The sequence below is a fragment of the Typopeltis vanoorti genome, chromosome 2 (assembly GCF_054136105.1).
Source record: "Typopeltis vanoorti isolate ZY-2024b chromosome 2, IOZ_Tvanoo_1.0, whole genome shotgun sequence".
NCBI classification, from domain to species: domain Eukaryota; kingdom Metazoa; phylum Arthropoda; class Arachnida; order Uropygi; family Thelyphonidae; genus Typopeltis; species Typopeltis vanoorti.
The window spans coordinates 148,652,568-148,669,182 of NC_143550.1; the positions used below are offsets into that span (position 1 = coordinate 148,652,568).

Below are 16,615 nucleotides of genomic sequence, written 5' to 3' on the forward strand. Positions count from 1 at the left end.
AGACTGATGATTTCTCATCAGATTGCCTCAGTAGCTTATAACACACAGTAGTTTTTGATGTGTATATTATCATGCATTATGAGAAGGGTCACTACTCAGACTGGTTTTGACTTTTATTAAGATTTTGTCAGTGGAAGTTAGACCCATGGAGATACTGAAAACTAAATCAATGCAGAAGGCAATTTGATGTGAAGTCAACAGCCTCTATATACAAGTCACCTAGTTGTGAAGATACTTCACATACAAATTTTGTTCAAGAATATAATTTCTGGTCTAGTAGAGGAATATAATTTCTGGTCTAGTAGAGGAATATAATTTCTAGGCTAGTATAATTTAGTTTCTAATCAAGTGTAAAAAACTTTAAGACTATTTTAACTGACCAACTAACAATGCCAAAAATACAAATGCAGGTTCAAATTCTTTATATATCTTACAATGGTGAACAGAAAAAGTTACTTTTATTCACAACTCTTTCAGATCTATATGTTTTACTGTATGTTATTTCATGTCACTTTTGAAATCCACTCTGGTTATTCTTCCTTTCTATGTAAGTTACACTGAAGCCAGACTCTTAAGACTCTTAATTACAAGTCATATCGTTAAATTTTAAATCTGAATTTATTTATTTAGTTTTCCAAGTTGAATTATTTTGTAGTTAAAATATTTCTTTCAACTTTTTCATTTGTACTATAATGAAGAAAAAAAAAGTATAGATAGGTTTATTTTTTGTTATTTAACTGAAAATTTTAAATAATTTTTTGTTCTGATTTTTTTCAGGCAGGGAAGGAGGTAAAATCATCATTCCCAGAATCCACCAGTGTTGTGTACCATTATTTCTTACTTGTTTATATATGAGACCCAAATTTAGAACTGCAATAAGTGTTGTTAAAATGAGTTGCAACTTAAACAGGCAGAAAATCATATTAAAGATAGAAACTTTTTCAACCCGATTCATTGCTTACTTACCCTTATGAAGTTATGGGTGTGATAAAAGTCAATATGCATGAAGTAGTCATTTTATATGACAACTCTCTTAAAGAGGCTTGGCAGTGTTTAAGAAATTGTGCAAGAAATATACAGTATATGTCTGGTATCAGAATAGTGAAAATATAATATCAGAGATTTCCCAACAGGTAATCTTTTTTTTTTTCCATTGTTAAATGTCATGAAAAAAGCACTTAAAAGTTAAAATGGGAGTACAGCTACAAGACTCATGCAAAGTTTCTTTTAATATATGAACTATATTACACAGTTTTTCTAATGTAAAGTGCAATGAACTACTATTATAGCAGCATCATTCATAAGAAATTAAAAAAAGCAAGTTTATGAAATTAATTTCTTAAATTTGCTTATTTTTTTCTTTCAAAAGAAAATGCTTATGCACAATACACACATCTAGATATATTCAGTGCTATTATTTTTAACCCATTATACTTGACAAGACATAACTTTTTTTCCCCATTTATATTTAGTTTAATATAAACAAAGAATAAAAGTTGTGTGTGAAGTATTTTCATGATTAGCTACTTGCATAATGAGAATAGTTGACTTCACTACAAGTTGCCCAGGCATCCATTAAACAGCAACAGTCTATGGCATACATGCGAAAAATGAAATATGAGACAGTACTTGTTGGCAAGATACCAAGATACATAGAGAAGGAAGTCTGTATATCCAAAATGTACATTTTAAAAGAGGAAACTGTGTCGCACAGTGCATCTGTGATAATAAACCAAAGGCAGGGTTAGCATCTTATACAACCGAATCCTAACTTAACATTTCCTTTATTTTAACAAGTCTCTAACAAATCATCATCTAACGAGGAAGACAGTCACAAGTGTTAGATCAAAGTATGCTGGAGCCAAATAAAAAAAAAAAAATGTAAAAAAAAAATCATTATTTGATTATCAGACAATATATATAAATTAATGACCACATCATGAAAGTTAAGGTGTAATGTATAATTTATTGTGGGAAAAAAATCATGTCTGATAAGTCCCTCTACTTTTATGTTGGACTAAATAAGAGAATTCTCAACAGAATTCTACTTCTTTATAAACTGCATAAAGAAAAATAAAACATAAGCAGTTTTTCGTTACTATTTACTCAACCCAACATAAAATTTTAAAAAAAAAAAAAAATATATATATATATATATACAAATCATTCAATGATTAAATATAATAATTTATTATTAATGTATTTAATATAAAATTTTGGCACACGAGCTAAGAAACAGCCCCTTACTTTTGTGGTTTTGGCAGACTATCCAGAAAAGATTTGTCAGCTGCACCAGAACATATTATTATTATTATTGCACCCTCCATGGAGTTGACAAACTCATCACGGGAGGTTCATTCAATTGACAACATTTTCATCATCCTTAACGCTCCTTGCATTAACAACACATTCTGGTAATGCATTCCATTCACTGACAATTCTCCATGTAAAAAATCTACTCCTCACATCCCTCTTCATAGCATTCTTACATAACTTCCAGGGATGGCCACTGGTTTCTTCCCATCTCCCCTTCTACTCTTTTTATGATCCCATCTGGATTAATCCAATAAAATCCTCTCATTAACTTAAAGGTCTACTATCATATCATCTCTTTTCCTCCTATCCACCAAACTCTGCAATCCACATTTCTTTAACCTTTCTCCATAGCCAGCATTCCAAAGTCCTGATATTGTCTTAGTCACTCATCTCTGGATCCTCTTCAATATTTCCATATCACACTGAAAACCAGGTGACCAAATCTGAACACAATAGTCCAAGTGCAGTCTGATCTGTGCTTTATATAGTGGCACGGCCACTTCCTTCACTTCATTATCCCAACATGTCAGAGAACTTCTTATCATAGAAGCACTATGATATGCAATCTTTGAAACACTGTCAACCATCAATCCCAAATCTCATCTGCTTCCTGGAGTCAATGACTCATCATAGAAGGTTCTTCACCACACACACATAAACACTTCATCAGCAAGGAGCTGGATCTGTAGTGATAACAGAATTAACTTGATAGCAAAGTCATACTTTTCAATTATACAAGTAGCAAAATGGTATATTACCATATTTTTATAGTCAACTGCAAAACTTTATTTTAAACTTGATAGCAGATTTCATACATACACTTCTCGCAAGCAATGTTTATCACATTATTAACTGAGTTTTTTCCACTAATTTGAATAGTTACAATACACCTGAAATAAAATTATACTCTTGTTTTCACTATATTTTACACAAGTGGTGTTAAAATATGAGATATGTATTTTTACAATTAATTATAATAAAAATACTTCACATGCAAACTTCTGTTTTCACTAGGTAAAATATGGACAAAAACAAGAATATAATTTTTAGTAGGCATAATATACTGTCCATCCTAGTGGATGCACAGTACTTTTACTACAATGAATTTTTTTAAATATTACTGAATATTTTTCATTATACATTTTGATGAGCTCAAATGGTGTTAACACAAAAATCCTTTAAGATCATATACATAATATATAAAATGAAGTATGAACTATTTGAGAAAAGTGCATGGTCTTACCCTGTTCCAAGTCTAATTAATGAGGTAATATGACTATTTTAAACAGCTTCTTTTCCTTTTTTTTTTTTTAGGTATATTAACAAAAATAATAAAACTAAACATTCATATACAGAAATATGAATGTTTAGTTTCAAACTAAACTATTTTATATAAATTATTTCAAACTATTTCAAACAGGCTATCAGTAAAATAATGAATACCAGTAAAATTCATACAGAAATTTTTTTTTTCCAATTGATCCATACTATATTAATTAAAGTACTTTTCTCTCTCTCTACTTTCTCCTTCAAATGAGTTAGAGGTAGACACTTATTTTACGTAATAAGAATTTTAAAAGAAATGCTAATAATTATATTATTTTCTTCATGTTTCTTATACAGAAAACATAGAACTGTGTACATAAGTATAGTTATCAGAATAATGACATAACAATTGACCTCTTTTGAAATGCATACAGTTATGATATAGAACATTCCACTCTTCCCCAGTAGCATTTTCATTTCAACTTTTTTTTTTTTTTTTAAAGGTATCAGTGTTCTGTACAAACAGCTATTTTAAATCATTTTTATTCAAATTCAAAGGCTTATTAACACTCTGTGCAATTAACATCACTTTTCGAATTTATTTGGATAACCATGCCCTGCGCAGTCATTAAGGATTAAACTATTACAATATCATCACTGTGCTTCTCAATTACATTAGGATTACTATTTTTAAAACACATCTTACATGATATAATTTCTAAAATATTTAAATGAACTGACCTCATATTTAAAAACTAAAGGAGGAACTAAAAACCAAAGACTAGCACTAGTATATACTTTGGAAAAAAAAGTTTGCCAAGCAACTATTTCATCTAATGTGATTACACAGCCAATTTTCAAATTATGCACTCTTTTCTTTCAATTTGTATTAATTAGAAATGAAGTAGGTGTTTTAATTCTTTCAAATTAAAACTCCTACTTCAACTGAATTAGCCATTTCAATTGTTCTTTAATGAAGAGATTTTGAAAAATTCTTTTCATTTATATAATTTTATAAATTAAAAATACAGGACTCCTTTAAAAATATATTCTTTCATTAATGATGAATAAAACACTGCTAAATAAACTATCTTATTTAAATATCTCTTAATTTTGTTCAGAGAAGTTTCTACAGAGTTGCAGTGATTGTACTGATTGATAGGTTGAACAGGTTGATAGTATTCGGTGGCTAAATATTTATTTTTATTAAAAATTATGCACTTATATGTATGCATATCCACATGCATGTATATATTATTGATCATAATTTACTTGGTAGAAAATATATATAAAAATGAATTTAAATGACTCTATACTGAGAAAGAAAAGTTTAATGTTAAGATACGACTAGTTTCGCTGAAATTCAACTTCTTCGGGTATCACAGGCAAAGAATTACATAAAAAATAACAGAGACATGATAAAATACATTAACAGATCTAGTATAAAACACACAAGTACATTTAAAAACAGGAATGCGTGCTTGAGTTCCAACTGAAGTTGACTACGTGTGTGAGCTAACACAAGTGCACCAGTATTGGACAGTGGCAATGTGTGCATCAGAAATATTGTAGCTAAGGCTGTTATTAATGAATGTTATTAATGAGATGAATCAAGCAATATTTCTCTAGATTCAATTATTCTTTTTCAAGTTCATCATAGCATACATGGATATTAGAAGTTTGTGGCCAGTCTACGAGGTGTTGGTGGCCTTCATCCGAGTTGACAGAGAAGAGAACGTGGCTAGAGAGAGCGCTGGCCTTGGTTCTGTTGTAGGAAATGTCTCTTTGGAGCTCTCCCATGTGTAAAAGGATGGATTTAGCTGTCTGGCCACAGTATGGTTTGCCACAATCACACAAAATCTTGTAGACTCCTGGATACTGAGTAGGAAGATGTTTCATTTTAGGTCTACTTAGTATGGAGCAAAGTTTAGGAAACGTGTGAAGCAAGTCCTAATGTTGAATTTCTGAAGCATTTTGGCTAGTTTTGGGGAGAGAGAGAGAGCTGATATATGGTAACGAAATAAAAGCTCTTGATGGAGAAGAATCTTCAAAAGCAGTTGAGCGGTGGACAGAGAGAAATTTATTAATCTTTTTAAGAGAGAATCCATTGTTAACAAAAGACTTTTTAAGAAAATTGACTTCATATTCAATTTCTGTTTCATCTGTTAATAAAGATCTGGCTCAATGTGCAAAGGGTTGAAATAATACCAAACTTTTCTGGAGGGTAGTGATGAGAAGAAGCATGAAGGTATCTGTCTGTGTGAGTGGGTTTTCTAAAAATGGAGATTTTGATATTTTCAGCGCATCTCTTAAGTTTTAAGTCCAGAAAGGGAAGAGTCGTTGGATTCCAGTTCACAGGTGAAATTGATTTTCTGATGAAACTTGTTGAGGTGGTCCCGGAAAAAGTTGAGGTTGTTGACACCATGTTCCCAGATGAGAAATACATCATATTTTTCATCTGGGAACATGAAAAGAAAACCCACTCACACAGACATACCTTCATGCTTCTTCCCATCACTACCCTCCACAAAAGTTTGGTATTATTTCAACCCTGGCACATCGAGCCAGATCTTTATTAACAGATGAAACAGAAATTGAATATGAACTCAATTTTCTTAAAAAGTCTTTTGTTAACAATGGATTCTCTCTTAAAAAGATTAATAAGTTTCTCTCTGTCCACCGCCCAACTGCTTTTGAAGATTCTTCCCCATCAAGGGCTTTTATTTCGTTACCATATATCAGCTCTCTCTCTCTCTACCCAAAACTAGCCAAAATGCTTCAGAAATTCAACATTAGGACTTGCTTCACTACGTTTCCTAAACTTTGCTCCATACTAAGTAGACCTAAAATGAAACATCTTCCTACTCAGTATCCAGGAGTCTACAAGATTTTGTGTGATTGTGGCAAACCATACTGCGGCCAGACAGCTAAATCCATCCTTTTACGCATGGGAGAACTCCAAAGAGACATTTCCTACAACAGAACCAGGGCCAGCGCTCATTCTAGCCACATTCTCTTCTCTGTCAACTCGGATGAAGGCCGCCAACACCTCATAGACTGGCCACAAACTTCTAATATCCATGTATGCTATGATGAACTTGAAAGAAGAATAATTGAATCTAGAGAAATATCGCTTGATTCATCTCATATTAATAACAGCCTTAGCTACAATATTTCTGATGCACACATTGCCACTGTCCAATACTGGTGCACTTGTGTCAGCTCACACACGTAGTCAACTTCAGTTGGAACTCAAGCATGCATTCCTGTTTTTAAATGTACTTGTGTGTTTTATACTAGATCTGTTAATGTATTTTATCATGTCTCTGTTATTTTTTATGTAATTCTTTGCCTGTGATACCTGAAGAAGTTGAATTTCAACAAAACTAGTCGTATCTTAACATTAAACTTTTCTTTCTCAGTATAGAGTCATTTAAATTCATTTTTATATACACATATATATATATGTATATAAAATATATACATATATATATATGTATATAAAAATGAATATATATACATATATATTCATTTTTATTAATACAGAACTACGTAAGGAGTGCATTTCAAGTAGTATAATATAGTATCTTGAAAAAAAAAACACTGCTATAAATTTGTAAAAAATATTCACATAAATAAATTTCACACTTTGCTAGAAGTGTGAAAACATACAGAATCCAACCTGCATGCAGGGTAGCAAACTCCCCTCCTCCTCCCCCAAGTAGTTTTATTTCCTGAAAGTGCACCTGTTTCTCCCTCATAAACATAAAAGCAGTCCTTAACACATTTAGTAGTATATATAATTTAGTACATGGAGTTTGTGTCTTTCAGCTTTTATATGAACAAAACGTCTCCTGCCTGACTGCTAAAATAACAACAGTAACAATATTACCATCACCACAGGACTTCCACACAGTCTGTAAAGTTATTGCAAGAGGTCCTCCATGTTCCACAAAACAACGCATCTTAAAACCATTCACTTTCTGCTAAATCTCTTAAAATCATTCACTTTCTTGCTAACTCTCTTAGTGTACATGCTCATCACACCATGCAAAAAAATCTACATTACATGCCTCTGCTCATATTTCATGTGATGGTACTTTGTTTTTTCTCTTTAAAAGTCTTTCCAATCTATTTGGTGAACACTTCTCAACATCTTATGTCTCAATTATATCACATGTCCTATTTTTAAATTCTGTAGTTACATTTCCTCAATCTGTCCTCACACTGACACACACACACGTTTTCATATGCTTCCACAATACAGAAAAATTAAAATTTTAATATAGTATTACCACATATAACTTTAGTGAAATAAAATTATGTAAGGGAAACCCATCAAAGCATTAGCAAATCCATTGTCACCCTCCATCCAATTGTCTGACATTTCTTTTTCAGTTACCAATAAAGGCTCTCTGAGAGATCCTTTAAAGGAGAAATACTCAAGATTTGCTTGTGTTTAAACAGGAATAGTGGGAATGGTAACTGATCGGCAGTTATCTTTAACTGTAAAATAAACTGGTTGTTTGCAAGGATAGAAAATTTCATCATGGAGGAGACAACAAACTAAAGAGGTAATCCTGGAAAAGAAGAAAGCATATTGAAACTTCTTTGTGGACAAAAGATAAATGTCATGAAGGTGTGAAAATGTTTTGGAGGCTGTTGAAAAAGCTTTAGGAATAGAGAAAAGGGTATAGCAAATGGAATCAAAGATGATAATGGAGATATAAAAGTGAAGTTAAAGATTTTCTGGATGTCTGGAGTCATTATTTTGAAAGATTGTTAAATGAAATAAGCAGTGAAGAACAGTGCATTTCTCTTGAATATTTTCAACCAATTGGAAGTACATATCTGAGGTATGAAAAAACAATCAGACACTTGAAAGGAGGAAAAGTGGACTGAAGTAGAATTTATGTTGAGCCCATACACGAGAGGTTGGGAAAGGACAAACTTGTTTACATTTGATTTAAAAGACTGTATATTGTATTCTATGGGAAACACATCAGAGGGAAGACTGTTTCACAATACAGTAGTAGTAGCAGGGATGAAGGAGGAGGAAAAGAAACTTGTTCTGTGGGTTTCAAGGTGCACTGTGAAGTGATGTTGGACAGCAGTTGCACGTGTACTAACAGGCTTAGTACTAAGTGGGGGAATTATTGATGCTGTTATAGATTAACATTTGCCATATATCTTTGAGGGAGCTCTTAGGGACCTCACTCCAAATGTGAGAACAGTATTCCATAGCTGGGCAGATTTTTGATTTGTATAAGGTTACCAGATGATATTCAATCAGAAATGCTCACACATGGAGGTATAAAAGTTTTGGAGTAAGAAGAAACAGCAGTTTCAGAAGCAAGAAAATTTGAAAGCATTGTTTGCTAAGTGACACAATGCAAATAAATTTTCACTGATCAACTATTCCTGTAATACATTAGATGGGTATTATAGCACCTGAGACATAGTCAGAATTCATAGTGCGACTAGAAAGTAATACATTATAAAACATTGTTGATAAATGAAGGGATATATTATTTATGCTGTGTATTATAAATACAATACATATTGTGTTGTATATGGAATATTGTAACGATAGAGTTTCCTTTTCCAGGTCTGTTTCTGGCAAAGACCCGTGCTGGTAGCATGTACAACAGAAATGGCAAAAAGCTAGTAGATTACATGTGTCTTCTCTGCAACCATCACTTTGCCACCAAGCAATATATATGAGGAAGCACATGGAGCCACAAAAGTTCAAAAAAGGTTCAAAGTGGCACTTGGAACCTTTTTTGAATTTTTGCAGTTAATTCTAAAATACAATCTCGAGAACTCAGTTCCAGATATTGTAATACTACTGCGAATTTTCCTCACAATTGCTGTAAGTGTTGCTAGTTGTGAGAGGAGTTTTTCTAAATAAAATTGATTAAGAATTACCTACATTACCATGAAATGGACTTCGCCAATGTCATTGACAATTTTGCTAACAGAAAATCAAGAAAAATAGAATTTTAGAATGTTGAAATTAAAGTTTTACTTCAAAATAAACAGTGTTTTAATTTATTTCCCAAATGTCATTTTGACTTTTGTAGTATTTTTGGTACAGCACATGTATTGAGAGGGGCGGCAAACTCAGGGACCGTCCCAGGCAGCAAAAGCTCTAGCTATGTCACTGTCATCATTTACTCTGTCATCATAGAAACTTGCATAAGGAATATTCTCATAAATAGTAGAAGGATCTTATTGCATGATTCTCAGTCCTACTTCAACAAGTTTCACCTGCTGTTTGCCCACCATCTTGTACCGATAGCTAGTCTGAGTTTGCAACTGAGAAGGAAGTGATTGTAGTTTTTCTAGGGAGGACAGTGATGCTGTAGCCTGGTGACCATTTTGCCAAACTGTTCCACAAATGACTTCAGAAGCTATTGCTTGCCTGGCTGCCCTAACTGACAATTAAGCTACGAAGATATTTTCTTGGCATGTTTATTGTGAAAAACAACTTGGTTTGCAGTCAACAACAACAACAAAAAAAGTTATCAAAGAAAATGATTTCTGTAATTTTAGTGTTATGAGCAATGTTGCTGCCTTTTTTGCACTGTAGTATTCTATTCAGTGGCATGTATGACTGAATTATCCTGTTGGTTTGTGTTCTTTCTCCAATGTACCTTCACACAGATCCTGTCAGATGACATCTTTCATCATGTCTCTCATGAGTTTGTTTTCTAGTTCTGAGTTTCTTTAGGATCTTGATGGTTGGGCTGAAGATTCTGTTTTGAATCGAAAAATGTAGACTTGTAGAAAACCAGTCTGCACGCTTATTTGATTCCGATCTCTCCTATTAGTCTCTGTAAAATCTTTTGTTTAGAAACAAAACAGAGAAACTCGCTAATTAAGCAGATGCAATTTAGTTTTAAAGAAGTCAACCCAATTCGACAAAACAAGTACAGCTAATCTCTACACCTTTAACTCGAATGGAGGGGGAGGGATGAGTACATCACATTAATGAATTTCATGCAAGAAATGATACTTACTCATTGTTTGGGTAGCCTGATGATTTGATTTCAAATAGATCACTTTCTGAACATGATCACCCCACCAGGAATGTATATGGATTCATAGGTCGACTCTAAAGAGCAATCTGCCCTCAATCACAGTAAAATGAATATCTCACTCCACTCACTCAAGGCCTTCTGTCACTTCAGGGATCCAGTTACTTGGCATGAACAGATACATGAAGAATATAAGACTCAAGCCAGGAGAGTGACTAGTATGGTAAGGAAGGCAAAACTGAAATATGAGAAGAGATTTGGCCCTGAGATCCAAAGAAAATCGTAAGGAATTTTTTAGCTATGTGTCCAATAGGAGGAGAAATGATTGTGGAAGAATGACACTGTGGGATAAAATGGGAATAGAGTGAACTGATGCAAAGGATATGTGGAGTTGTTCAATGAACATTTTATTGGGATATTTAATCCTGGAGAAGTAGGTTTTGATACTAGAGGGATAGGGCAGGTTCGAGGTTTAGAAGTGCAAGAGGAGAGTGTGTTTCAAATACTGATTACTCTGGATGTCAATAAAGCAGTGGGATTGGATGGAATTTTGCCACAGGTTTTGAGAGAATGTGCTAAAGAATTGACAGCTCCATTGACCTGGCTTTTCAATGAAAGTCTGGCCAAGGGAAAGGTACCCAAGGAGTGGAAGGAGGATAAGAGTGCCATTGTATAAGGGTGGTAGCAGACTGAAAGTGTCAAATTATAGGCCAGTTTGTGTTTCGTCAGTAGTTGTTAAGATCTTGGAGAAATTAGTGAGGGACCACATACAGCTTTGGGCAGATGAGGGTAATGTTATCTGTAAGAGTCAACATGGATTTGTTAAGGGACTCTCTTGCTTTAGTAATACGATTGCTTTTTATAATAAAATAACAAGAGGTGGTTGATGAGGGAAAGGCATATTCTGCCATTTTTTTGCGATTTTGCAAAGCCATTTGACAGGGTGCCACATGATAAGCTGATATTTAAGTTGCAGCACATGGGTTTAGATGTTAGATTAGTGAACAGGATTCAGGATTGGCTATCTGATAGGTATCAGAGAGTTGTGTAAGAGGGGGAGGGGGCAATATCAAGGAGGCAGAAGGTTACAAGTGGGAGTCCCACAGGGCTCTGTACTGTGACCTCTATTGTTTAACCTTTATATCAATGCCTGTCAGTGGATTGCAGGGAGATATTTAATTGTTTGCAGATGATGTGAAGCTGGGAAGGGTTATTAGTAATAGTGCAGATGTGGCAGCCCTGCAAGAGGATTTGAATAAACTGGACAATGGGCAAATGAATGGGGATACCAGTTTAATGTAGCAAAATGTCAAGTCTTCAAGTTTGGAATACATCGATGGGAGGTTGCATACTTTGTCAGAGGAACTGTACTGGAGGAGGTAAGGGGAGAGGCAAGCGATCTGGGGCAATTAATAGAAACCTGAAATTCAAGGAACGTATTGCAAAGGTGGTAAAGGTAACTGCTGCAATACTGAAAAGGATGCTGACCTGCAGGGATAAAAGAATTGTCACTCCATTGTATAAAGCCCTGATCAGACCACACTTGGACTATGTTTCTGAAATTTGGTCCCCAGGATTTGAAGAGGATAAATTAACTGTTGAAAGAGTGCAGAGGCAGATAACAAAGATGGTATCAGGACTGTACAATGTTGGTTATGAAGACAGGTTGAGGGAATTTGGAATAGATGGAGAGGTGATGCGATGTGATGTTGAGAGGTAGTTACAGGGTTGACATTGGGGAGTTTTTTCACTTCGTGGAACAGAGGGAAGGAGCAAGGACAAGGGGTCCTCCCTGGAAGTTATGAAAGGAAGTTGTGAGCAAGAAGGTGAGGAATGGTTTCTTTGCATGGAGGGTGGTTGAACTGTGGAATGCATTACCTAATAGAATGATGAGAGCACACAAACGGTTAATGAGTGATATTGTATGCAATGTTTTTTAGGATGGGCCTCCCATGATGAGTCTTTTGACTCCATGGAGGCCTGAATCATAATAATAATTAATCTGGATTAAAATTTTTGATAGGAGTTTAATAATAATGTAAGCTTAATCATATAATAATAATATCATAACATCCTATACACCTCCTTGAGGGTACATAGGAATTTGATGATGAAGACTGGTTATTGAACCATTCATTCAAGAGCAAGAATCAAGAATTATCTAATCTTTAGCTTATCCATGGTATTACTGTCTTTGAAACCTTTCATGGCTGGGATTTCAAAAACTCATATTAATGTACCACAAATAAGCCAGGTGTTGCCTGGATGGGACCATCATTAAAAATTCTTTTTTTTTTTCACTTCCTCTTAGATGTGGCTACGAAAAACTACATATGTATCAAAACAAAGAATCCAACTTTTTGCAGTTTGAGTTCTGCGACACTATGGAATGTTTCCCCCCCCCATTAATTATGTAATTTATTTGAAGATTTGATTATACACAAATGCAAACTTTCATAGTTTTTCAATTATGTTTTAGTAAAGAAATTTTCAAAAAATGCATTTTTCTATTAGTAAACAACCTGCTACGTGCAAAGCCATGTTTGGCACTCGGTGCTTGACATCATCATAACTGTTTATTAATAGTACTACATGTATTCAATGACATTACTTACTATATGAAAAATGTAAATTCTGATTTGTCATAAGCTAAATAATTAACAACAAAGATTAATCTTTATTATTATTATTTGACACCTCCAGGGAGTCCAAGGACTCATCGAGGGAGGGCACCTGCTCTACAACTGTCTCCACTGCTCAATACACCGACGCCATCTACCGCCGACCACCACCACTAGTATTTCCACAGACACTCACAAACATCCATGCCCATGGCAGGATTCGAACCCACAGCCTTTTGGCTGGAGAGCGGATACGCAACACCACTCAGCCAGCCAGGCCGGCATCTTTGCTTTCTTCATTTATTAATTAATGACTTCATACCGTAATTAATCTTTAAGCCCAGATTTTTGTAAACTTGTTCTGCATAGCACAAATAAAATGTTTCATGCTACAAAATTTCTAGACAAATGTTGTTTAGCACTAACTTTAATTCCATAATTGGTCTCAATAAACAGAACTGAGGATTGATGGTAGTGTGATAGCAAGCGAGGGTAATAATAAAGAAAAGCATGACAGATAACCATCTCTTTTCATATAGGTCCCAACTTTAAAAAGCCAATAAACATTAAAATATTCATTAACGTGTTATGATTACTTTTTTTTTTTTTTTTAGTAGTAAAGATCCCAAATGATGTTACAGTTTCAAAGTAAGTGGATACCGTGTCATGCATTTTTCTCCCTTCAGGCTTCTGCTGCAAAATACTAAGAATCTAACAAACAGGAAGTGTTTTTTTTTAAAGCTTTTTAAATAAAAAGAAACCAAGAAAAGCACTTTTTTCACCGGAAAGGTTACCAGTCTCTATATTACTGTATTGTGATGTTGACTGAAAGAATTAGAAAACTAATGAAACATTTTTTTTTAAAAAAAAAGAGTATTACAAAATTTATCAGTTCAATGTTATGGATGAACTAGAAAAATAAGCTCAATTTCTGTCCATTAACTTGAGTAAAATTTATAAACCCTGATCAAAAGTTAATGTAAGTTAATAGATAAAATCTTTATTAGAAGAAATACTTCCAATCCAAGCAAAGTGAAATATTTGTTTAAGAAATGAAATAACAAGAACCTAAATTCATTTTAACTAGCATTTTATATTTATTAATGTTTCATTTTCAAAATCACAAGACTGTTTTTTAAAAAAAAAACTGGTTTCATAATTTTATGCATTTGTATTCTTATAGATTTCAATATATAGAATAATATTAGCTGCCAGCTGATAGTCACTATCTTTGTCTGCAAAAAAAGGAGATACTGAGTTTTGAACTATTGTGATTCATTTCTAAATGTCACTTAATATAATTAACATTTGATTTGTATTTTTTTTAATTAGAAAAAGAGCTAATGATTTTTTTTAATTTGAATATATCTACTTTGCAATTTTTTAATGTAACATTTATTAATAGAAATGATCTGTTAATACTAGTTTAGTGATCTGGAATTGTTTCAGAGCAAAATTTAAAAGAACAGTTTAACAGTGGATGGCTTATTTATATTAATTAGCTTCTTTTTTTTTTTTTTTTTCTTTTTGTCCCCAATATAATAACTTTTTTTTAAAAACATTCATCTTTCATTAGTGATATTTATTTAAAAGAAAGAGAATACCACTATAGAAATGGCCACACAAAGTAAAAAAATATTTTTGTCTTGGTAAATTTGGTCATTAGTGGTCATGGGGAACTCAAACTTCTAGAGAAAAACTTATGGCTATATAAATATATATATATGAAACTTTTGATGATTAAAGTGTATTTTATTAACAATAATGTTAATTTAATGGATCCATAATTTCAGCATCTGATTAATCCTGCTGACCTATTCCACTCCAAGGTAGATAGGATGTCATGTATTAGTTGGTAGAAGTTGGCCATTATGAATTTACAAAAAACCTCTGAAAAAAAAAGGTAAAAGTACCTTAAAAATTTAGTAGCCTTCATGCAGCAAAGTCATTATGCAACTTATACAAATTTTCTCTCACTTACGCTTTATTGAAATTCCTAGTTTTTTAGGAAATCATAAGTTCAGATAATTTCACTCAGAAACTGTCTAATATAGACATATCATCCTCAGACATCCTTGGAAATCTTGATATAGTATCTCTTTTATCAATGTTCCAGTGGATGATGTTTTAGACCATACTGGAGATCTTTCTGCCAGACATTACCAAACTGTTTGAACACTGCATCTGATCCAATTTCTTTCAGTAGAATGGTTTTATTTTTATTTTTTATAAACAACTGTTTAGGCTAGCAATGGATAGCCCCTTATCTCTTCCATCAGCTGATCTCTTTATTAATTTTTATGTCTTCATTATTTGGAAATATGACCTCGCAAGTCTACAGCTTTTTTTTTTTTTTTCATTTTCTCAATTCTTTTAAACACAATTAATTTCACATTAGAACTAGAAAAAGGATGGTAAATTTACATTGCTATATGTCCTCATCATAAAGAAACCTGACAATGTTATAGAGGTATATATTGTAAATCTATTCACACAGGATGCTATTTTCATACTTTATCCCTTCACTATCTTTTTCAAAAGCTAGGCATCCACAAGAATCAAGCATGTTTGATTTTAATAAAAAATGAAGACCAACTTAAGACAGAATTATAGGCAGGGCTGGATTTATGCATAAGCTAGAGAAGCTACGGCTCTGGACCTCATATTACAAGGGGCCTCTGTCTCAGTATAGTTTACTTACAATTTACTTAGTAGAGGAGTATCTTAAAAGTTATAGCTTAGCAGCCACAACAACCTTAAATCCTTCCCTGACCACAGGCCCTCTCTAATCTTCTTAATAGTTATTCCAAAAAAACAGTTGAACAAGATTTTATTTTTTTTCCAAACCACCTTTTTTTCTCCATAATCATAATGTCCAGTGCAGAGATTTCATTGTCATTCCATATACATTGGCAATCTATCCATTAGAACTGCTGTTCTTTTCAAAGATAATATCAGAGTGACTTTCAAGCTGATTCAAACTGTTTGCGGCCTTCTCAAATTTCTTAAGGAGAGTACCCCTTTTACAAACATCTTGAACTCTATAGAACACCATACTGCTCATGTGATCTGACCTGCATAGGACAGACAAGCTGTACATTTAAAGTGAAAAAGAAAGAACATGTTGGAGATGTTGAGCATAAAAGAAAGCAAAGATCTGGTTAGGCCCACCATTCCTCAAACTACTAGCTATACAGCAGATAGGGATATTTCAACCATGCCATATTTAAAAGAAAACTTACTCTAGACTTTTACAAGAATCTGTAACAGTTATCTATTCTCACAAGAGAAACCAAGGACTTTACATACTTTGCATTCTTGTTTAGGATGAATTTATTTATTTTCTTTTGCAATGATTTTTTTCAGCATTTG

The 16,615-nt window shown here is 33.3% G+C and overlaps 1 long non-coding RNA gene across 1 annotated transcript; it reads left to right on the forward strand.

Moving 5' to 3' along the window:
* Positions 1–782: 782 nt before the first annotated feature.
* On the forward strand, positions 783–13,640 carry LOC150109518 (uncharacterized). Its single transcript, XR_016549882.1, has 2 exons — positions 783–1,133; positions 13,326–13,640. It is a non-coding gene; the product is annotated as an uncharacterized LOC150109518 (long non-coding RNA).
* The last annotated feature ends 2,975 nt before the right edge of the window (positions 13,641–16,615 follow it).